The following is a 24,867-nucleotide window of genomic DNA, read 5'->3' as shown; positions in this document are numbered from 1 at the left end:
CGAACAAGACGGACAGCATGAGGTTGAGGAAAAAAAAAACCAATCGAAAAAAAGGAAGGTCGGGAAACGTGTAGGTGCAGTAAACAAGCGATTTTGAGCCCCGGGTGCTATGCGGTGAAGGCCTCTTCAATCTTGGTCACGTTCCTTCCGTTATTTGCGTGCCCGCAGGCACTGTCACAATTCTTCTTTTTTTCGTTTCGTGCTTACATGATGCATGCGCGAGTCCTAGCATTTTTCACCCGTTCGGCTCAGTTTTCTTTTTGTTGTGTGACGTCACGCGAGCACTCTCTGTTAGCGTTGCATAATAAATGTGACTTCTCTCTTCCCTTTTTTTTCTTCTTTTGAGCAGGCAAAACAGCATGGCTTCTTTTTGTAAGATGTCTGCATTCGCGGGTATGTGGGTGCGAATATGCGTGTTTGTCCTCCAGAAGGAAAAGCAAACGAGAATAACCCGGGGGTAGTCATCATTAGCCTAAGCCAATTAAAGATGAAGTGAATGAATAGCGGAAGTTTCTCTAAGTAGAGATAGAAAAAGTCAAACAAAAAAGTTTAGGGGTAAGCCAGCAGAGCGTCGTTGAAAGGGCGTAAACACAAAATTTATGCTGATTAATTCTAAGGAAGTTATAAATAACAATGGCCATTTACGTGGCGCTAATTCTTAGGAGAGTGAGTTAAGGCTAAGTGCTACGTGAGTGTTTAGGGTAGTTAAACATTCGAATTGTTAAATGTAAGCAGGTAAGTTACATCTAAATAGTATCGCTTACGTGCCTTGAATCGTTAATATTGTTTGTTCGCATGAAGTTTTAAGGTAGTTTTAGGTGGTGTTAAGTTAAATGAGGTAGTGAATAGGTAGTAGTTTGTGTTTTTATGTAATGTGCACGCGCGCGTGTGTCCGTGTGCGTGTGTGTGTGTGTGTGTGTGTGTGTGTGTGTGTGTGTGTGTGTGTGTGTGTGTGTGTGTGTGTGTGTGTGTGTGTGTGTGTGTGTGTGACAGAGCATATGTGTTTGTTAATTATTTTTTTCACATCGTCAATGCTCTCTTGTAACTTTTTCCTTCATCCACGCCGCCAATCGGAGCTTCATTCACGTGAATCAGACGTTCATCCTGTTGCTAGAGCAACAAAAACAGTTAAACATTCATATCGAGGCAACAACGACATGCGGCAGCGTGTACTGGCAAGTGACCTGGGCAAAAGATTGTTTTGCCCTATCGGAAGCGGACGATCCCCCACAAAGCCAAGATCGACAGATCGGCGGTCACTGTAAAGCGGTACATGCGGGTGCGTATGTGACCGACGCATCTCCGACGGCAGCAGCTGTATTCGCGCGCCCGCGTCGGATTTCTCAACTTACCACGCCACTGCCACTACCAAAATCTTTAACACGTCACAAACTTCGGAAAAAAAGAAGGAAAGAGATAAAGAAAGTGAGAATGCACCGTATTCCGCAGAAACTAAATCGATACAGGGAAAAATTAACATGACTTCGAATTATTTATTTTATTCAAAATACCTTACAGAACCAACAGGGAATTGTGTAAGGAGAGCATAAAAAAAATACACACGCGAATTTGTACAATTTTTATACAAACAATAACAAGAACTGATTGTCAATTAATATACAAGTCCTAACAGGAATAACAATGAGAAAATAATAATAATAATGATTTTTAAAGGAATACAACGGCAATGAACATCAGATGAGTATACGTGTGAAATAATGACGTAAAACAAGTTTAAAAAAAAACAAGCACAAATTGTGAAAAGACTTTACATTTTTCAAAATAAAACATCACTGAATAAAACACAACAGAACTGAATGGCATGTTAGTATTCAAACCATCAAACAAAATAAGTTTAAAGTAAGAGAAAAAAAAGCGAGATACTACTAGTGAATAAACGCGTAGGTGCCGATTTCGATATGAATAAAACGAGCAGTTAATCCTGGTAATGGGTGAGTAGAAGGTGCAGGAACTTTTCCCGATTGCGTTCAGCTACGATTTCTTCTGGAAGACTGTTCCACATGCGGATGACACGGAGGAGTGCAGATGAGTTAAAAATGTATGTTTTACCGTATATGCGTGTGAATGAACGATGATTATTTAGTCTCTTTCATGTGAATGCAGATGTTTGCAATGTCATTGATAATGGCCTTATTTCATGCACGTATTTATGAAATAATGAAAGGATGTTTAGATCACGTCGGCTGCTCAAAAGGGAAAGTGATAAGCTTTTTTTTTTAATTTGTGTTATGCTTGCGCTATGATCGTAGTTTTGTGAGATAAATCTAGCGGCTCTATTCTGGATTTATTCCAGCATGTTAGTTAAATAGCTGTAATGAGGGGACCAAACTGCAGAAGCGAATTCTAGCTGAGGGTGAACAAATGTTACGTAAGCTAAAGCACGTATATTTGTGGGTGTCTTACGTAGATTACGGCGTATGTAGCCTAATGATCGTGAAGCGTCACTGCAGATGTTGGGGATGTGGGTAGTCCAAGAAAGGTTGGATGTGAAGGTTACACCTAAATATTTAAAACAGACAACACTAGATACGGGATCGCCATTAATAAAGTAATAAAACTCAGAGTTAAAATGTTTGCGAGAGAAGGATATCACTTTACATTTACTTGAATGAAGGTACATTAGACAACTATTACACCAATTGCTGATGAGGTCGAGGTCATTTTGAATTATTACGTGATCACAAGTACTAGTTATTGCTCGGTAAATTATACAGTCGTCAGCGAAAATGCACACTTGTGAGGATAAATTACTTGGTAAGTCAATAATATAAATAAGAAAAAGCAGTGGACCGAAAACACTCCCTTGCGGCACACCAGAGCAAACGTATGAAAGTGGGGATGAAAAATCATTAACAATGGTGAATTGCTGCCGGTTAGTAAGAAAGTTGCGTATTCATGACAGTAATGCCACGCTTGAACGAAGTGTGAAGCTGGGCAGCCTTCCTTTTTTCTTTTAGGTTTTCTCTTTTTTCCCTCCTTCATATACATATCGTTCTCTTTTCTAGCCTTTATACCTTTTTTTCTGCTTTTATTACCGTTGGTTTCTATTTTTTCTTTTAACTATTCTCTTCTTCTCACTGGTTCATTTCTTCTTAAGTATTTGTACGTGGTTTCACCTGCGTTACGCGAAACGACGAGAGCATATAACATCCCGGGCCTTTGGAGCACTCTCAGTTAAAAAATACTATGTCCTCGTTTACCGATTTTCGTGTTAAAAAGAAAACACTTTCCAAAAAAATAGGAGAGAACTTTATATTAATATTAATTTATTTCTGCCTAAGAAGATACATTGACAGGAGAGCTGCAGAAAAAGCTGTAGCTTGACTGAGCCACAGCCCCTAAATACAAGGCAACCGCGAAGTCACTCGAAAATTCAGTTGAAAGCGTACATAGAACTTCATGTTACAAAGTATACATGGCATACATAAACTCCATGTAAACACCGCACATCAAAACACACAAGAAATGAACAGACACCGACTTCCCTCTTGCCTCTCAGACGCCGAACAGACACCGACTTTAGACACCGACTTCGCTCTTGCCTCCCAGTCAAGCGCATTGAGTCCTTCGAACATGAACACCCACCAACTAGTTCATCTCTCTATTTCGTGTCGGAGAGTACGCGTGGTCTTTCTCTCCACGAGTCTGCAGCGAGAGAGTGAGACCGATGGAGAAATGCGACATGCTGCTAGCGAGGGCAGCGACTCTCAGAGTATACACGTGGGCATGCGATGTAATATTTACACACAGACACCCGCACGCTATTCCTGTTTCTCCGAGAAAGATTACTGCTACACATACGTGCACACGCCCGGGTACGCGCAGAGCGCCCTCTTTTTCATTCAAGACCACACGCTTGATGCATCTCAGCTTTAGAGCATGGCGTCGCCAGTCGAACGCAATCTGTTCGTCCCTATTCGCCGTAGTACTTGAAGCTACGAGCCAGAAACAAGCCACGTGCATCCGTTTATTTATTATTGCGTGTCTTTCTTTTTTGTTTCTTCACCGGTTTCTCTTTTTGCTTGCTCAAGCACGCGCGAGAACGTCCCAGGGGTCCCGGCCTCCTCGGCAGAACGCGTGCCTCCAAGCGCACGTCATTTCCAACCGTTCCGCGTAGCGTTTCGCGTCACCCGATTTTTGTGTGTTTGCATGTTTCAGTTCTCGCGTGGAGCACTTTTCGCGTTAGCGGAACTTCTGTACCCAAGTCTCATGTGCCGCGGAACCCATTCGTAAATGACTCGACGAAGGAAGAGCGTGAGTTGAAGCGAGACGAGCGATGCTATTGTGCAGGCCGGAGAGGCTGCCGAAGCGTATTGCAGATGAACGAAACAGTATCGAAAAAAAAAAAAGACAAAACGGGTGAGTAGAGTTTTGTTTGGATTTTGGCAGCGCTGTCCTCACGTGCCGAGAATGATCAAATGTTGGAAGTAGAGGACACCAAATCATAGTTTTCGGGCACGGATTGCCGATATTCCTGGCAATTATTTTGGTAAGCCAAAGTGCACTTCGATGTATGTGTGGTCGATAAAACTATAGCACTACTATGCGGAGTTTCCGGCACACTGCCTATCTAGAGGGTGTTTCACGTAACTTGAGCCGGAGTTGAAAAATACGCCAGAACACGTAACTACGACGCGACCAAATTTAATGCATGATGCGCATTGTTGCCTGGAGTTAGTCAGGCTATTTTTGTGTTCTCAAATATTGTTTAGTTAGATATATTTATTTAACTGACTTTTCAAGCAACGACGATAGACAAAAATTCCAATGAGAAAGTTGCACTTCAGTTTGCAAAACGTCTGATTAGACAGTTTTGAACTTTATGTCTGTTATGTATTAGTATTTTTCTGCTAATTACAAATGCCGCGAAATACAAGAAATACCACGTGGCAAACCCGCTAGTGTGCCAGTGCGCGCAATGATTCTAGTGCTCCATAACGTTCCGCGAACGAACGGCCATAGCATTTGCCCCATGGTGCTGTCTCGACAGGGCCGCAACAATGGTGGTATCTATACGATGAACACGTTTTCCTATCAGCCACAAAAACAATAATGACTGTTTCTGCTTATCGCTGTCATGAACCGGGGCGAGGGGAGCGTGTCGTTCGTACGCAGAACGTTAGGGAGCACTAGAATCATCGTGCGCACTGACGCGTGAGGGGGTTTGTCACGTGGTATTTTTTGTATTTCGCGGGCATTTTCAATTAGCAGAAAAACACTAATACCTAACAGATATAAAGTTCAGAACTGCCTAATCAGACGTTTTGCAAACTGATCTACAACTTTCTTATTGAAATTTTTCATCTATCTTCATTTCTGGAAAAGTTAGTTAAATAAATATATCTAATTAACCAATATTCGAGAACACGAAAATAGTCTGACTAACTCCAGGCAACGGTGAGCAACATGCGTTTGGTCGCGTCGTAATTACGTGCTCGGCCATATTTCTAAACTCTGACTCAAGTTACGTGGGACACCCAGTATATCGGTCTTTCAATTTCTAGGCGATATAAGGGTATTCTAATCAAGCATTTTCGGTCCGTAAGACTTTCTTAGGATGACGTAGCTGCGAAAAATTGACAAACTACAAGGCAATGCTTCTGATTTTTCAAAAAAAAAAATCCTTTCTCGATCTATAATAGTGAAATTCTGCGCTCTAGTTAGTATTTTCGTTTCGTCATGCACTCCGTTAACTAGTTTTCACCGCACCCCCATCATTTATCAATAGTATTTTTTTGCTCTTTTTGATGCAGTATCTTTTTGAACCTACAGGCAGGCAACCTAGAACCCGTGTGAAAAGGATTGGTTTTGAATGACCGTTCAATCTTGCTCCTATTGTATTATTCTTGCCGAGTACCCAGTGTTACCGAAAATAAAAAAGGTCGACAAAAGAATGAAAAAGAAAGAAAGAAAGGGAGAAAGAAAGAAAGATAGCCAGAAAGAAAGATAGATAGAAAAAAGGAAAGAAAGAAAGAAAAAGAAAGAAAGATAGATAGAAAGAAGAAAAAAAAGAAAGAAAAAAAACAAAGAAAGAAAAAAAAGAAAGAAAGAAAGAAAGAAAGAAAGAAAGAAAGAAAGGAATAAGGAAGAAAGCGCAAGCACGGCATATACACGAGTCGAGAGATACGCGAACTGCATATCGTAGAAGAAAAAGTTGCGAGCGAGAAATTGATTACAAGACGCTCCCCGAAGAAAAGGCCGCGGTTGCGGATGAAGCACGAGCATTATTACGAGGCGGCACGCCAGTGTAACAAGAGTTCGTCAAAAACGGAAAGCGATACGCGTAGAACATCAGAGATCGGTCATAAACAAAAGGCGTAGCAGCGACGCAGATGTATAGCACGCTGGATTGCACGGCATGTATACGTTTCTAGAACTAACCAAAACAGAACAAAACGAAACAAGATTAAAACGAGCGAAGAGGAGCGAGGGTTGACGCAAGAAGAATCTCTCTGGTTTAGAAACCATAAACAAATTTCTCGGCAATCCAAAGTGGATTGGGGCCAAGGCGGAGAGCGCATACTCGGATTGGATGAAAGGAAGTTACAAGCAAAAAAAAAACTAATAGGGACCAAATAAGGAGCAAGGGAGCGGCTCGAGAAGTACTGGGGGCTTGCGCACATCCCTAGTGAGCTCGTAGTTTGAAATTTACATTTCGGTATTACTTCTCGGAGACGGGGCCTCCTCACCGCGAAGGCGGAGTCAGTGGTCGACTCTAGGGAGAGAATAGGGTAAGAAGGAAGAACAAGGGAGAAAGGAGTTGAAGACGTGGCAAGGGTAAGCTCTTTCTTTTTCACCCTTGCCTATATATTTGATCACCACCTTCCTTTTCAGTTTCCCGATTTTCTTCGAGTGTATTAGCGAATGCGGAATTTTCTTGAGCTTTCTCTCCCTAGTGGCGGCTGCTATAGGCACACCTTTACTTATCACCACGTATTTGTGCACTCAACGAGAGAGAGAAAAAAAGAATAAGTTGGGGTGGAATAAAAATAAAAAATGTTTAAACAAACCGAGAAAAAATATGAAAAAAACGCGCACTTTTCAAGACATCGGAGTATAGAAAGAAGCTCTGTGATCGAAGCGAACGACACATAAAGGTATTTCAAAGAAGGATTCGAGGTCAGACGCGTGCCCAGGAAGAAATACAAGATGAGCACCGTGTGATCGAGATGAAAAGAGCGCAGCGCTGAAGGACCTGACCTGGGTGGTCCCGCTGACTCTGCTGTCCGTAAGGTGAATTCGGGACGAATCTCGTTTTGGAAAAGTTCGTGAAGCAAGCATCGAGCCGCTTTTAAATCGGGTGCTTTTCTTTTTTTTTATTAAAGAGAACATTTGTCGTCATTTATTTATTGCCTCGTTTTTCAACTCCTACCCTTTTTTCATTTTCTTGAATTTCCCTAAAATATCTAACCCTATCAAAAAAAATTCAGTTTCTTCGTTTTTTCACTCTCGTGGTCCTTCTGTGAGCATATACAACTGTACCATTGCTGAACATTCCCTAGCCGTGCCGCCTGTACTTAAGGAACAAGCGCGTGCTAAAGCCATTTGTTCCCTAAACTGCGACTGAGGATGTGCATCAAGGATTCGAAGGACAAACGCTAAGACAGTGTAGCATTCCTTGTTTAGTGCTGCATCTTCCGCCATCTGGGCACAATATCCCCGCAGCCTTACCCCCTCCCCTTTTCTTCCTTTTTTTATTTCAGAAGACCATTTCAGAATGGTCTATAGGTTTAACAGAACGAGTTTACACCGAACATCTTTTTCTTCTCGCGCTCTGTCCGGTTCGCACTGTCTTTTTGAAAACATATACCGAATGTACACGGCCAACCGTCGAACAGTGCGGTACGTGGTGACCCCTCGCGGCTGCATCGGCTGCCGGCAATTCGATCCGACAGCTGGCGCATCGCTAAGGAGGACTCCTATCGAATTTGGACGCCACTCGGGCACATGCGCGGGTGAGTATGTGTCTGAACGTCACTCAGAAATGTAGCCTCATAGAAGACAAGGCAAAAACAAGATGAAAGAAAACAAAAAGGAGCCAGTAGAGAAAAACTGGTGTTGGGCCGGACAGATCTTGTAAACCAGCTCCTCTATTTTTATTTTTATTTCACATGCACACACTCCCCGGCTCCTTCTGAGTTTCGATCTTCACAAAACAGTCTTCTTCAATTTCTTTGCAAGAGTGTACGTACGTGATCACGATTGTGACTTTGGAAGAAAATGCCAGTGCTAAAGAAACTACGCATAGCCTCTCTTTCTTTCTTTCTTTCTTTCTTTCTTTCTTTCTTTCTTTCTTTCTTTCTTTCTTTCTTTCTTTCTTTCTTTCTTTCTTTCTTTCTTTCTTTCTTTCTTTCTTTCTTTTCTTTCTTTCTTTCTTTCTTTCTTTCCACAGTGTAGTTTTGTTTCAATATTGCCGCATCTGCTTATCGAGATGGTCTCATGTCCGACACATGTTATGGCTAGTGCGTCAAAAAAAAAAAAAAAAAGAGCGAGAGAGAAGAGCACTGGAGTGAGTGCGTGCAATTCGAAAGATTGCACAGACTCCCCTGTATGTCGTATCTCGTTTCAGGAACTAAACTGACGTTCTCGAACGTGCCCAGTCTCATCGCATGTCGACGCTGCTGTACAATGGCTTCATGGAGGCGCCCGCCTATGACCAGGCTTCATTAACTAATAGGTTTTGATTTCTTTCACGATTTTAGAAAGAAAACTCAATGACATGTTGGCCAAGTCACTGATGAAGCAATTGTAAAATGAACGCTAGCAGCGCTGAATAAAACTGTTTTATTAGTGTTAACTCAGATATTCATTTTAATATTCGTTTTCGTCACTTCGATATTCCTATCTGACAATCGGTCCATTTGGCTTAACCATTGGAGTGTGGTGTGCACGTTCCAGCTTCTGCGCATGTTTCCTAGATAAACCTAATTGAACCGATATTCGCTGTATGTGCTCTGAGCGACAGGCTTTATTATCTGATATTATTTGGCGGGGCACACCACGGGATACAGCAGCCATTTTATTTGCTGAACAGATGCAAACATTAAAAAGCAATCTCGGAAACTTGTGCACTTACGTGCACGCGCATGTGTGTGTGTGTGTGTGTGCGTGTGTGTGTGTGTTTGCTCATCTACTCCATGACGTCTTCATACATATGTACAGTGAGTAACCCTACTAAAAGGCAACTATTATGTCTTGTGTACCATGTAATAAATATCCACGAGAAATTACTCATTCAAAAATGTTTTTTAATGAACTAATTTGCCACCTGCCAGACACGTGTCTTTCCTTTTTGGTTTTTGTAATCTCGCAATTATTTACAATATACTAATCACCCCTCCACACACAGTTCTCGATGTGATCTGTTCATTTCAACCCTTTTCTTACCGTCACCTTTCGTAAGGAGGATTCCCTAATTACCCACATTCGTGCACAATGCCCGCAGGTAGGCGACGTAATGCCAGGGGTGGCTTCTTGTTGAGACCCTGTTCTTACCCACGCAATGCTCCACCCATCCAAGGCTAAGCCACTCGTTTTAACGGTAATCCCACTACCGTGTAACCTCCTTGAGTATTGAAAGTAATTTGCGCGAATCCCGTTCTAGATCAGCGCTAAGAGACACACTCAATCAGAGACACGTTTCATACATACTCCGAGGGCTAAAGCATTATGCCCGCGTCTTGGCGACCGAGAGCGATTGGATGGTTGGATACACGGTAAGTATATACGCGAGCTCCATTTGTAAGTCGATCGAATATGCGAGGCACAAGAAACCGCCACCGAGGAGGAAAAAAAAAACTGGTTTTGGGGGCGCTTTGTCTAGGCGTTTTGATTTCGTTGTCGCCGTCGCTGATGTGAACTTGAGTGGGCTGTCCCAAAAATGTCTCCCGTCGGCGTCGACTCCAAGCGTCGACGACAGGCAGGCTGACTCAGGAAAAGCAAAAGAAAAACAAAAGAAAAAAAAGGAAAAAGAAAGAAAATGGATTGACACCTGCCAAGGCCTGTTCGTCCGTAGCAGCCATTGTGCCTTTGCTCTTCTTTCGTTTTTTTTTTATTTTCTAACTGTAAAACCTGACAGGCGGGGTCAGAGACTGTTTAAAAACACGTGTACAGTTGTCACTACTTTTCACGTGTTTGCGCGTTCGGTTAAACAAACAATGCTTTGCGAAAGAGAGGGGGATGCTAGGAAACAGATGGAGTATAACCAGACACTGGTCCGGTTTGCAACCCCTCCCTTAAAGGAAGGGTTAGACTGAATGCATTCAGTTAGTATTATTTAGCCGCCAGCTCGTAATTAGATTATGCGACATGCGACGCCAACAAGCTGAATTGTTTCACATTCACCGTAATATCTACTGGTGGCGCTAACTGACACCCCGTTGCTTACCGCACATGTATACTTCGTAATGTAGAAGCAGGGAATGGCCTCCCTTATAGCTCAGTTTGTAGAATATCAGACGCGTCATTCGAGCGTCGCTGGTTCGGTCTCCGCCCACAGCAAGTCGTGTTTCCGTCCCATTTTTTTCTTTTTCAGATTTATATTAAAATTAAGACTAATAGCATACTCTATACTTTACTTGGCATGATTATTTGTTAGTTCTTATTAGTATTGTGTCTAACAAAAAAAATCAGCCCTGAATTTCCCACTTCTTTCCTTCAATTGATGTGCTTAAGCTGCTTTTTGTATCATGACAGCGCGGCCTTCGAAAACAAGGCTCCTCATTAACTGTGCGTAGGCTGTCATAAAGCCATCAAGCGCGAAACCCCCCCCCCCCGTTATTCCTCAAAACAGTTTTCCTGTTGTTCGGGTGCCTTTTGTGGCAAAAGCACTACGACATGAAAGGAGGAGCGGTACGTACCGTATTTGCTTACCGTATTTCCGTAACTTGCTCAAAAACTCTAAATAACTCCATTCGCCTTGAAAATTCAAATAGTCACGAACGGGTCGAGGCTAGAGCGTACAAGAAAATGGAGTGCTCCAAACGACCGCAGACCCAATGCACTGAAAGTCAGGCCCAAACAAGGTCAAGCCACGTGTGGCGCTGCGATCGGTAGCCTGCAATGTGTCGTCGTTAAAGAGTTGCAAATGGCTCCTACGAAGCGGCGGAGGGACACAATGCCTGCGTCCCACTCAAAGAGCCACGGTTGAAATCGCAGCTTTAGGTGGTGGGTTCTTATTATTAGTGTTTCTTCATACAGCTTTATCAGTTTTCTTTTTCTTTCGTAAAACTAGCTTCACTTGTTACGTATTGCTACGAAAGGAAGCGTGAAATGTTCCGAGTCTCATTATTGTGAAAATCTCGGAGGTGATACTATACATTTTTTGAAATTCCATGCGGTCTCAATGCAAATAACTACGCTCACTGCCATTTTTTTCTGTTTCACTTCGCATTTCGCTCGCGACTGTAAGCCCTGTTTGGAATTCACAATTCAAAGCTCGTTCAGAGAACTACCTCGTCCTATAGTTCACTTTTGCAAGAAGTACAGATGGTGAGAGGGACTTTAGGCAGTCCTAACCTGCTCCACTAATGTACCGCAGGTGTCCGAGAAGTACCGTCAAAATGCCACAGAATGAAACATTAGCGCCGAAACTTTTCGGAAATGTTTGGAATCTAGTTTTCAAGCGAGAAACTCGTTTCGCCGATTGCACAAAGAGGATGAAGATTGTGACGTAATGCTGTGAAGTGCGAAGGTCCCTCGGGAAATTTGTTTCGTCGAGATTTGTCGCGTTGAACGAACGAGACATCTCGAGTAGCTGTCAGTTGGATACGAAGCCCACCCTACACGATTTCTCGAAATCCACGCATCCGCAAAAAAAAGAAACATGAAACATTTCACAACAGCGGGAATAGAAGGCCATCAGGACAAACCTTGTTCCAGTAATTTGGCGTTTTTCAAAAGTCGACGAGTCTGCCTGTTATTGATTCCCTCTGCGCCAACTCCAGGAGTCAAAATATTTGACTGCATCCTTAATATCTTTAATAAACCTGCATAAAAGTGGAAACCATGGGGAGACCATCTACTTCTGCACGCCCCCTTTCTTTCTTATTCAAAGAAATATTTTGAGGCTTTCGCAGTACGAAGAAATGAATCAAAATGTTAAAACTGCACTCTCAGCGTAGAAAAATTAGGACTGTCACAACATGGGCCGGACAGAAAACTAAATGAACAGAAATAAAAAAAGAAACGCGAAAAATAAGACAAGAAAGAGAGAGGAAAAGATTTGGAGGAGGAGAAACCGTGCTGGGAATAAAAAGAAAACAGCGCAGTTCCTGCGCCTACGTAATGCAATCAGCGGTCGGAGAGCATCCAGGCGAGATCCCTAGCGAGAAACCGACCCCTCCCCCCCTCTTGCGGACCTGCCAGCGCGTCAAGAGACGCCGAACGTTCGATGAAAATTGAAAATCGACCAGACTGCGGACAGCGGCTTGGGGCGATGACGACGACGGCGAACTAGACTCGGATAAATAAACAAGAACTCTACAGCGCCATCCGGCAGTAGAAAATCGCTAAGAACAAAAATGGCAAAAAGACAAACAAACAAACACGACAGACGTGAAGATAAAAAGAAAGCAAACGCACTGCCGTCATCACTGAGGTCGCGGGTCCTGTGGATAGATAAGGCAGATGATAAGGAGTCCACAACTGCGAGCAGATAAAAAACGGGACAGGTGGCACGCCGAGATAGCAGGTTGTGCTAGACATGCCAGAAATACGTGAAAGGCTAGATAGATAGATAGATAGATAGATAGATAGATAGATAGATAGATAGATAGATAGATAGATAGATAGATAGATAGATAGATAGATAGATAGAATTGTGAAAACCACGATAGGATCATCAAACAGGGTGTAGTGCAGGGATCCAGAAAATTCGACGACCTGGGGCTTTATTATCTACGCCTAAATCTAGGCACATGGGCCTTCAGCCCTCTGCATACATGAATATAAGGCTGCCGCGTTCAGTATTCGATCATGCAACCTTGAAAAGAGCAATCGAGCAACGTAACTACTAGACTATTTGGCAGGCACCTGATAGGCGCTACGGTAAACAATTTTGGGTAATTTCTTAAGATATGTGCGGGTACTATAAATAACCCATACATTTACGGAAAGGTGTTCCGTGAATAAGAAAAAACAAGACTGATCTCTTTCTAGGATCCGGTATAACACGAAAGTGAAACGTGTCTCTACGAAGGTAGTTGAGCATTTGTTGTGCATTGTTTCTCCACAAGGGTGACGGAAGAATTGCTACAGCAACAAACTGCCATGTTACGCGAGAAATGACAAGCAACTAAAAACTTGCAGCGCCCACCCCAAGCAAAAAGCAGGCACGAAACGAGCATACACAGGATGATAGCGGACTAACAGCTGTAACAGCTGGGCACTTAAAGCGTGCTCTTTAAACAGAAAGAAAGACGCACGAAGCGAACGCATGAGTATGCACACGACGAACGTGAACAAGTGTCGCAATTCTTATTTTTCCGTATGTGAGCAGCGCGCTCCTTTCGTAAACGCGGCCGCCGCCGCGAGCGAAGTAACCTTCGTGCTTCATGTAACCACTGCAACTCAAAGCCAACTTGCGGTGGAAGCACAACAGGTGCGAAGCCCATGCCATCAAGCTTAGAGGGGCTGTGCTGTACCAGTTGAGCCACCATTGCTTGTTGTTCTATAGGTCTCAATAGTTTGCAACAATATGTGCCCATTCATGGTGCAAATAGCTTTCGCCTATTGATTACCTTTAAATAAAAAAACATCTGCACAATTTATTTATAGTACAAGTACTTTCGCTTATTCATTAACATTGAATAAAATCTTCTGCGCGATCTCTTCTTATTGCCAATGGCTTTCGTTTATCGGCAATAAAAGAAAAAAAAAGCATTTGTGCGTATAATTTTTATCTCTGTGATTTAAAAGAACTCATTACACTGCATCGATATGTGAAGTGTCAAAGATACACTTTAAGCATGTATATGATGAATGCAGATTGTTAAGTGTACAGTGTTTCAAAGTGTATGTCATGAATTTTAATGTGAATGCTATATGTGACGATCGCTTTGAGACGTGTCGTGTATATGTTATTGCCATGTGCTCCCCCGAGACCCTCGGTTCTGGTCAAGTTGCTGCGACATCTTTCTGCCTAGGTTTACGTCCCGGTTGCTTTCTGTCCAATAAAACTGAAATGTAATCGAAACGAATAGTATAAATTCCTTTTTTTCATTTATTTTTCCTCCGCTGTTTGCAATGATAGCGAATTCTAACGTATAGGCACGGCAATACAGGAATGGAACCCGCAAGAAAGGCCCCCCCCCTTTTTTTTTTTATCTCGAAGTCACAACCCCACAACAAACTTCGTAACAGACAAGAATGGGCGAAAAGAAAGAAATTCGTAAGAAAAAAAAAGAAGAGTAACGACGCGGGCGGTGCAGGCGTGCGTTCATCTTTGTTCGCAAGCGACTTTTTAAAAAGTCGGTGTCACGATATATGCGACCGTAACAGCTCCGTGTCTGGGATGGGTGGTGCACGCTGGAAGCAAGATCGGCCCGGAGAAAAATGTGCGATCGTTTGTCACGATTTTTCACCGCGACGCGTTCGCTGGTCGGGCGTCACCGTACAGATGCGTTCTTTCTTTCTTTCTTTCTTTCTTTCTTTCTTTCTTTCTTTCTTTCTTTCTTTCTTTCTTTCTTTCTTTCTTTCTTTCTTTCTTTCTTTCTTTCTTTCTTTCTTTCTTTCTTTCTTTCTTTCTTTTTCTGTCTCGCGATTTCTTACATGTTCCTTTCTTGCGGGTTGACTTTGGTGAATAAAAAACATAGAAAGAAGCAGGAACATGATATAGGTCGACCTATAGACACCACTGTATCGATACAGGCTCTTAAACGGCGCTGTGAGACGCGAGATGCGGAGACGCCACGAAAAACCATCGGGAAGGCGCACCATCAGATATGGGCGACCGGTGTATTGGATGGTGTAGCCCTTGAATGCATGCACAGGTGATAGCATATCGGAGGGTGGAACGAGGCTGTGACGACGACACTCTTTCATGTTATAGGTTTGTTGGCGGAGAAATTTGTTGAAATTTTTTATACTCCTCAATGTGTTATTATGGAAATGCGTGGCTGGTTTCCCGATAGGTGAGCTCCGCTAAATGGGGCTAGAAATTTTCCGGTTTAGCGGCGCCATACACTTACGATGCGGAAGCTTTCGAGCGTATATTCAAACTTTATAGTTTATTAAAGGCAAGGGCCTTAGATTCCGCATCACACGCAAAACGTGACCGCCGGCGTCTCGCGGCGTCAAGATTGAGTACAGAATAATAATAATAATAATAATAATAATAATAATAATAATAATAATAATAATAATAATAATAATAATAATAATAATAATAATAATAATAATAATAATAATAATAATAATAATAATAATAATAATATATTTTTATTATATATAAAAGTAGGTGTACTCCCATTGAATATGTTAATTCTATAAAATATCTTGGTGTGTTTTTCTGTTTTTCGATAGCGACCTTTCCTGGAATGATCATTTCGCTTACATCTGTGACAGGCTACGAAAAATCTCGTGGTTACTCTTCAATATTAGAACAATCGTACCCACCAATATTAAAGTGACCATCATGCTTGCTCTTGCGTATAGTATCCTACGATATGGGATCACTTGATTTTCTTTCTGTTCTTCGCGATGGCAGCGTCGGGTTGACATTATTTTAAAAAGTATGTTGAAATCCATTGTGTACAATCGTTCCTCAACAGCCAACGTAAATTTATTTTCTCTACTTCGCCTGCCATCTTTCAAAGCTTTCTTTAATTAAACTGTTGTATTACGGCATTTTTGGGGCTCTCAGATCAAAAACGACTGAATTTCCCTTCGTATATTTAAAAAAAAAAAACTTCCCGCTTGTCTGTACCATTCGTTAAAACACGATATGGCAAAGCTACTAGAAAGGTCTATGTCCCTACTGTTTTTAATGACATCCCCGACAGTGTTTTTCGGCAACGACTAAACGCAATCTACGAATGAGCATGTCTCCTTAATGCTGCATCAGTTATCGCATTATGGGTAAAATCTGTTAAAATTTTTCAATAATTATCTTCACATTTCTGCTGTTTATGTAGTATTGCTTCTGCTAATTTGATTATTGATTGTTATTGTGTTTAAATGTAGCGTAAATGAGTCACATGTATTCTTTCTCCGCTTGTTTACATGAAAAGCTTTTCATTATGTATGTCATCTCTCGTTTGCCGATGTGCCGGGCCAAGTCATCCAAGACTCCGTCTGGCTTTGACAGGCCTGTTATTTGTTTTGTACAACTCAAGATGACAATAAAGATTATTATTACTATTATTAATATTAGTATTATTATCGCGTGATCACCTAACCATATAACGTCGCAGTGACGGTCGAAAAGGCCAAAACTTGTCGTTGTGACGTCACAGTGATGGGACGTGATGGGAGGTCACACGCTGACACCACATGACATCATAGCTTTGTCCCAAGTGGTCCGATCTTGAGGCAGTGTAAAACCAGGTGACGTCCCTCCTATAGTTGAGGCCATGTCACACAAGATTGGATGTAGAAAGTTTTCGAACGGTGGCGGGGAGAAATATAAACGTGGAACGAAAATTTAAAAAAAAAACAAAAAATATGGCTTTCACCTTATTGTAATCTTAAGTCAATGCATAAGGGACCATGGGCGTTTTCTTTGAGCATAAGCCAGAAGTTTGCTCTGCTACCGGGTGACGCCTAAATCAGTGCACAGAGCCGTCGAAATCGAAGATGAACGATTCATTAATATGCAAGGTGCTAATCAACACGTGATTCAAAAACTCATTACTGAGTTTGCTGAAATCATTACTATACGTCATATAACACACATTTCACTGTAGTGTAGTTGAATAAACGTTCTGGTTTTCCGTGTCTGAATACTAATGAGGTGTCAACATGAGGGTCAGTACCGTGAATGCAAATATTATTTGGGCTTTTACGTTCCAAACCAAGACATAATTATGAGAGACACCGTAGTGGAGGCCTCGGCAAATTTCGACCATCTGGTGTTCTTTCACGTGCATTGACACTGCACAGTACACAGGCCTCTACCATTTCGACAGCGCGCTCGCTGGATGCCCTGCCGACCGGTTGTGCCCTCGCGATCTCCGACGACAGCGTAGCTCTGGCCGACTGGGTGGGTCTTACGACATCTCCTGTCGCCGACAAGAGCTCTCGCCAGTGGTGCCCCGTCCTCGGACTCCTCCGACCGAGTCCATCTTTCCTGTCTTCTCCTCACTTCCATCGCTCCCTGTCCCTGCACCTCGCTCTCTCTTACCTCTCTCTCTATCTCTCTACCTTTTAATCCTATCCTTTTATTCCCTTGTCTATCCCCGTTCCTCGTGAGCTACTGTTGAGGTGTCCTCATCATTCTCCCCCCCCCCCCCCCCCGATTCGCCAGCATCGAAATGCTACCGCCATAACCGGGATAAAACCCGCGACCTTCTTTTCAGGAGTAGCCGTGCACTGTTCCACTGAGGTGGACGGCCGTATGAGTACTGCTCACGAAGCCACGATTGCGTTCCGTTCTCTGTACACAATGTCGCTGCTCCAGCTTCGAAAGAGCACTGTCATGAAATTTAGAAAGCGAGATATTGAGCAAGATATATTTATGTGGAGACACACACATCTACGAGATATTAAGGGCAAGTATAGTTCAGAACAAATTTACCGCGTACGCCACGCGACTTAGCGAGATTCGCTGCGCCTCGCGACGCCGACATCAACGCCGGGTCAAGTAAACAAACAAACGTCCCCAGTTTCTGTCGACCAGTCGCTGGCACACGCCTGGCACTTGCGCCACTTGCAATTGCCTCTTCCGTGCTACAATCTAGTTCACTGTATCCGTGCTTGCTTCCGTATCCGTGCTTCACTGTATCCGTGCTTGCACTGTATCCGTGCTTGGTTCACGTGTGCTGGCTGTGCCTCCTCTCAGGGTGGCCTCCGCTCGCCCACTATCTCGCGTGCGGCGCCTACGTCCCAGTTTTGCGTGGTCACGTGAGAAGCTGTGTTCACCTTGCCGGAGACAGAGAGTTTCCTAATATACGCAAGAGGGAATTCTGGCGCTAATATCTATGCGAGCTGCAACGCACGATGCTTCAGCGAGCATGGGAATGATGGGTAGTACACACATTTGTCTAACCTTCGTACTTCTGGCCTGCTTATGGCTCCGCGTGTGTTCGAGTGGCTGAGAGCTGTTTTATCACGAAACAAAAATCAACAAATGTTCAGCGGTTGCGCTTCCCCACCTTATTCTTTTGGGCTTACCATTTCGAATTGGGTCAAAGAATTCAAAAGGGTTCGTTCTTTCTTTCAAAACGAAACCGAAACCAGCAATAAACGAACCCACTAGTACGATTCGTTGCCTGCAAGTACGAAAACTAAGCATATCTGTGTACTACCTATTAATCCCATGGTCGCTGAGCGATCTCAACGCCAGAGTCCCCTCTGCTTAATTTTAGGAAACTCTATGGCTCCAGGAACTGCTCCCGTCTAGCTCGGTGCTCTTTGACGCCGAAACTGAACGCTCTAAAAACGTCTCTAAATAAGCAACCATCGCGCACTCGCACAAACGAGCTTTCTAGCTGTACTAACTGAATAAAAAGCTCCCTATTCCAATACAAAATAAAAAAATAGAAAACAAGGCGTGACATTGTCTCATTGCTCCTTTAAGGCGAAAACCTTAAGCCTCATCAAATGCGAAATGAGACCGTGGACGTCTCGCGGCGTCAGGGACGAATGATGCAAATACCACCACTCGATGACCTTATCGTATTACGCCACAACGACATCAGTAATCGACAAATCGTGTCACGTCACTATGGCGTGACTGGCGTCACATAACAGGACTACGTCACCACATGAGCACGTAGCTTGGCTAAAGGTGGTTCGATCACAAAGGCAATGCAAAACCGACTGAAGGGTCTCCACTCACGGAGGCAATTTAAAACCAAGTCAGGTGCTTCTAATCACGAAGGCAATGCAAAACCATGTCTGATGTCTCTGATCACAGAGTCAATACATAACCACTCAAGGTGCGGAAAGCTTTCGATGAGTGCCGGGGCAGGAGCAATACATAAAATGAGGAGAAAAAAGTTGGGTGTCACCTTCAAGTCGTTTTTTGAGCAGAGTTCCCCAAAATTGACTAGAAGAGAATCGGCGCTGCGATCGTTCAACGACCACGGGAATGATGGGTAGTGCACAAATTTGCCTTGTCTTCGTGCTCGCGTGGATCGAACGCACTTGTGGGTTTGTTTATTGTCGTGTTTTGGATTTGTTTCAAATAAAAGAACGATTCGTAGTGAAGTTCCTGACCAGATTTGAATTGGTGAGCCTAGTAAATGTCAAGTTAGTGAAGAGCAACTGCTAGACATTTGCTGATTGTCGTTCTGTGACAAAGCAGCTCCAAGCCACGTGAAGCCAAACGTAGTTGAAAGGATGAAGATTAGACACTACTCATCACTCCCATGCTGCCTGAAGCACCACGCGTTGCAGCTTCCATAGAGATTAGCGCCAGAGTTCCCACTACTGTATTTATCAGAAACGCTCTGTTCTTAATGGATTGCACAAGGGACCCTGTTTGTTTTTTAATTAATGTTGGTGACCTCCCGCCGTTAATGGTTGATACCCAACGCTTAGCGTTGGTTTTTTCTTTCTGTTCAAAAAGTACAACACGATCAATATTACGATAATAAAACCTGATAAAATAAAAAGACGCAATAACGATGCTCACGATGTCTAAAATAACTAGATAAACAGCGATGCATGAGCGTGAAGCTACTAGGGTCTCCAATCAAATGTCTGAAGAAGTGCTCCTTCTAAAGCCACAGGTACGTGACTTCGAAGGTATTTGTTTCCTTACTTTCGACGACACCCTTAGCTGAAAATTTCTTTTTTTTTGCATGTTTCTTCTCACTGGTATCACAAGGCGGCTTAGGTGCAAATAAATGTCGGCTGGTACAGACGGGAAAAGAGCTGGCGAAAGAAATAAATTGAGCGAGAATATTATCACTATTCCTTTGCCTGAGCCTCAAAAGGGAATGAAAGACCTGATGGTTGCGCCAACTTCCAAGACGACGTTCCCATTTATTTTATTTTTTTCCCAGAACCGAAAGAGGAATGTGAGACATAATACCTATCAAAGAAACAACATCCAGCAAATAAATAACGTGGCACATGAAAAAGTGTAAAATGCCACATTTAAAAAGTGGATAGAAAATAAAGTGACTGGGGACAAAGGATTCTAGAAGCCTTTCGTGCGGAACGCGAAGAGATGGGTTCGAGTTTTCGTAACGAACACCGCTGGGAGCGGAGCAGGGGGGGGGGGGGGGGGGAGTGCGAGGGGAGGGCATTGAAGGGAATCGACAATAGACGAGGTGAAGTTGTTACGACGTATGGGCAACGAAGAGTTCGATAACAACGAAGAAATAAAGATGTGAACGATGATAACAGCAATGAAATTTAAGCCACGATGCAGGGATGGAATTGGTTGCCCAAAGGGATACTAAGGGTGAAACAGGGCAGAGTAAATTGGGGGGCAGGGGGGATTCAGAGGATCGTCGACAAATGACGCACCGACTTACAAGTGAATATCGAGAAAAAAAAGGAACAAACGGAATGCTTGGGGCATGCTACCAGCGTATAGAACAAGGAGAAAAAAAAACGCACGCGTCTACCTCGCCGAATTCTACACCGATATCTATTAAAGATTGCTTCCCGGCAATATATTCGTTACCTTTCAATTCTAAGACGTCGAATTCCAGCAGAAAAGCAGGCTTCGAGATGAAAAAAAAGAAAGAATAAAAACAAAGACAAGAATACGCGATGACAATGAGGCGACGAGAAAAGAAGTGGGCCCCCAATAGGGAAGGATTCCATTTGTAGCCTTCATACATTCGCTTATGAAAAAAAAAAGAAAGAACAAGGTAGAGGAAAAGAGCCATTATTTTCTGGTGTGTGTGTGTGTGTGTGTGGGGGGGGGGGTGATGAATCTTACATTGAGCACTCAGTCAAGGCGATGTGTAGCAGGGAAAAAGAGGTCCGCGACACGACTCGACGGTTCTGTCAACAGGGGCTAGCTGCGCTCAATAACGGCAGTCTCGAATCAGCTCTAATGGAACGGTACGAATGCTACGGCTGAAAGATGAGCGTTTCGCGTAAGCGAATTTTCTATTTCCGCAAACTTATCCAAAAACAAACAAACAAGCAAAACGAAACACGGCTCACCCGGCCGTGGTCATTGGAATAAGTATAGCACGAAAGTAGAACGTGCCCTTACAGATCTTTATTTGACGGAATTAGTCGAGATTACAAGGTGGACAAGAAGTGCAACATCAGAGGTCCCGGAGTGAAAACTGTCGGGGGGACCTCCTAACGAAACATAAATGGGGGTTTTCAGAAAAGCTAGGCTTACACTGAGTCATGTATTTTATATAATTTTATATAATTGAATGTTTACTGTACATTGATATCGGAGGGTTCGCACATTGTATAGTGGTGTTTTGCAGCGTAGCGGGGATGCAACTTCGTTGAGGCTGGGTGGTACATCTACATACCAACGACTTACGTCCTTAATCAGCGATCAAACAAAGTACTATGGTAGCTGTAGACGGTAACGAAGAGAGCGTAGTCAGAGAAAGAGGTGTGATAGCCAGTAGAGCGTCGCATTTCGGACGCACAACTTGGCCTGAGGTCGCCATCCTGTGGCTTGTCAAAAAAATATGATTGAACACGACGGTGAGACCATAGCGAAACGTCAAACACGTCGTGTCACTTTCGTAGCCGGCAGTGACTATATGCTTTGGGCGAGCGCAAGCGATGAATGCCGCGTTAGAGCCAGGTAAGTCATTAGCCAGGTAAGGAAAACAGCGCATCGCAGAACTAATTTAGAGGCGAAGCTCTTTACGGCACAGGCTAGTAGTCTCTCGCCGTTGTAGTAGCCACCCCTAGTACGTAGAGTGCTCACTAGATGGCACAGCGGTGCTTGTTCCCCTAGCACTATTAGATGGAGCAGTGGGCACTCGCTCTACTCCGATGCGTTAGAGAGGCGTGCTTGGCGCGCTTCTTATTTTGCCGGCTGTCACTGCGCTTGTGCGCCTCGCAATGAGCGAAGAAGACAGTGCGGTGGAGCGGTGGGCTCGAGACGCGGCTGCAGCGCGCGCTCGTCCTCGAGACCCGGAGGTGAGAGCCCGCGAAACCGAAGTGGCACGGAAGCACCGGCAAGAAGGTCCAGAGACGGCGAGGGCTCTGTCAACGGCTGCGTAACGTGCACAAGGACAGGCGGATCCCGCGCTGAGAGCCTGCGAAGCTTCGCCCGACTCATCATCATTCACTCGGTGGATATGCTGTGAATCTTTTGTTCTGTACCAACGCTATGAGCGAGGCTGAACGGGGCCGAATGGGGCGGACCCGTACAAACACGCGCTGCAGGTGGTAATTGCGCAGGAGTCCGCAAAGATAAATTACATTACCGGTCCAAAAGAGCGATGCCACGACCCTTGCCAGGAGCACTGAGAGAGGAAAGTGTGGGATATAAAAGGCACGTTTATGAAGACGTTAGAGTCCGTCGTCGAGGGGCAGTGGACAGCGTTCTCAGCGTCTATTGGTGCTGACCGAGAAGTCTTGGGTTCAGTGCACGATAAGGAACTTTTTTTTTTCGTTGACATCTCATCGCACGGGCTTTCTCGACGGGGAAATGCGTCACTGAAATGTGGTAGAGGCCTCGCGCCAAACACTTTCGTGTAAAAATAAAAAGTGTATTTTAAATTTAAGGCTGGCCTTTAGCGAGAATGCAATCCTGGGAAGAGGATACTAGGGAAGAAGGTATTACTATCGCGTTTGACATTTAAAGGCTAAGCTTGAAGGGTACTGACACAAAGACTTTGGCCTCGCGTTTTTCTGCTGCAATGCGTTGCTGGGGGCCTGTTAGTCATGACACAACACATCATTTGCTGCAGCTCGTGACAGATAATTAATTACAGGTCTCTCATTATCAATCAGTTTCAGTTTCGGTTTGAGAGAGTTTCAAAAACTGAGTGCAACTGTCGCCACCTAGCATGTGCAACTCTTGCCCACGTCAGCACACTGAACTGTGACGCACTTCCGCACGGTCCGCAGCAATAATTAATTTCGAATAGGACACGGGACTGGAATGTCGTCAAGCACAAAACTTTCCAAGCGTGCGCCACGGCCACGCATTCGCAACCAGCCACCGAGAAGTATAGACTCCGGGAACTGACGTGGCAAAGAAATGGCGGCTATGACGTGATCGTAACTTGTTTCGTTGACCACAGCGTGGTGACGTGACGGAAGTAGGGGTACAGTGTACCAGAAGGGGGTCTCTTCGGGGTCTCCTCTGATGGTGTCTATAGCGCTATGAAGTCGGTCGCTCACGCAAACTTCAAGATAATTTAAAGTACCTTCCAAGCTATATTCGCTGTTGATATCTTGCAGATGATATACAAATGTTCACGAGAATTGACCCCGCAGGTTATCTCGGTCCCAAAATTTTGTGGTGGTATCCTTTTAAGAATCCCCCGATTTTTCACCTGTATACCATCAAGTCACACTTCCCAGACAAAAGTTTTCCCGAATAAAAAGAGCTTCATCTTGAAGCAGCGGGACCGCTGCCGCTTCTCGAGCGTCACGACCACGTGACAATATTTGCGTTGCCTCATCTCGGTATTTAGGGAAACGAGAAAATCGCTTCTTCACGCACACAAGTTCAGCCGATTGCGTAACTAAGCTGACTAATAATACGACATCTGGAACGGTTATGCTTTCGCTGTGGGATTCTCGGCATTATTCGCCGATCGACGGTGGTGCTGCGAAGGGTACAAGCCTTATAAGAAGAGAACATATTTCCAAGAAAATGTGCCTCGCACGTTGGAACGAGTGTCTGACTTACATTTGTTTTTCTTTGTGAGCTGCCTTGTGCTCCTGCGACAGATTTTGGCTGTACACTATGTATCCGGCGAACAACCGTACCTGTTTTGGGTGTGTTACGAAACCATTTTTATGTAACAGGAGGACAGTTTTTTTTTTCTTTTGTGAGCTGCTTTATGCTCCTGTGACAGATTTCGACTGTACCCTTTGTATCCGGTGAACAACTGTTCAAGTTTTGGGTGTGTTACGAAATCATTTTTTTTTGTTCCTACGTTCCGCCGTCTTTCACTACTGTTCTCAGAAATCTGTGATTACAAGGTCGAGACGCAGTGAGATTTACTGGCACGTTGTTGACAGAGTCAAAGTGGCGAGAAAAGCTGATGGTAAGACTTGGGGCGGAAAAATGAAACACTGGGTGATCTGTTGCAGCTTCATAGTGGCTACGTTGCACCATGTTGCGTTCGTTTCTTGGCTTTTCGTGAGGGTATGTACCACTGTAGACACTAAAATGACGTTGTTGGGCCTGTGTCGTCCTCGTTTAAGTAGAGAGTACAGTGAGTAACGAGTCAATCTTATTAGTAGACTGCAGTTTGTCCACGCCCAGAAATTGACAGGATGCGTCCTTACGTTAAGGACACCGCGGCGCTTCCAGGGACCGCCCATAAGTTTTGTGTTGATCAGGAAAGAAAAACACAAAGAAAAGATTTATTCAGCTGTGCGTAGCAGACGCTGTTGATAAGACGAAGCTTGTGGCTTACGAATAAGCCTCCGCTGCGCCAATTATTAACGCGATAGCGTTAAAGAGCTCGTTTTGCAGAAATTACGGCGTGGGCGTAGGTGTCGGTATATTGGTTGTGAGCGAAAAATCATCATCTTATGCGGAACCGAGAAATCGAGAAC

At 43.9% G+C, this 24,867-nt stretch overlaps 2 long non-coding RNA genes across 2 annotated transcripts in view; both read right to left on the bottom strand.

The window, feature by feature from the left end:
* Positions 1 to 24,867, bottom strand: part of LOC142771806 (uncharacterized) — a 578,925-nt gene that overhangs the window by 397,672 nt on the left and 156,386 nt on the right. The window lies entirely within an intron of this gene.
* LOC142771804 (uncharacterized) overlaps positions 1 to 24,867 on the bottom strand; it is a 222,790-nt gene that overhangs the window by 197,030 nt on the left and 893 nt on the right. The window lies entirely within an intron of this gene.

Source organism: Rhipicephalus microplus, chromosome 9 (genome assembly GCF_043290135.1).
Source record: "Rhipicephalus microplus isolate Deutch F79 chromosome 9, USDA_Rmic, whole genome shotgun sequence".
NCBI lineage: Eukaryota > Metazoa > Arthropoda > Arachnida > Ixodida > Ixodidae > Rhipicephalus > Rhipicephalus microplus.
The sequence above is the reverse complement of the archived record's forward strand: the minus strand, read 5'-3'. Positions and strand labels throughout refer to the sequence as shown.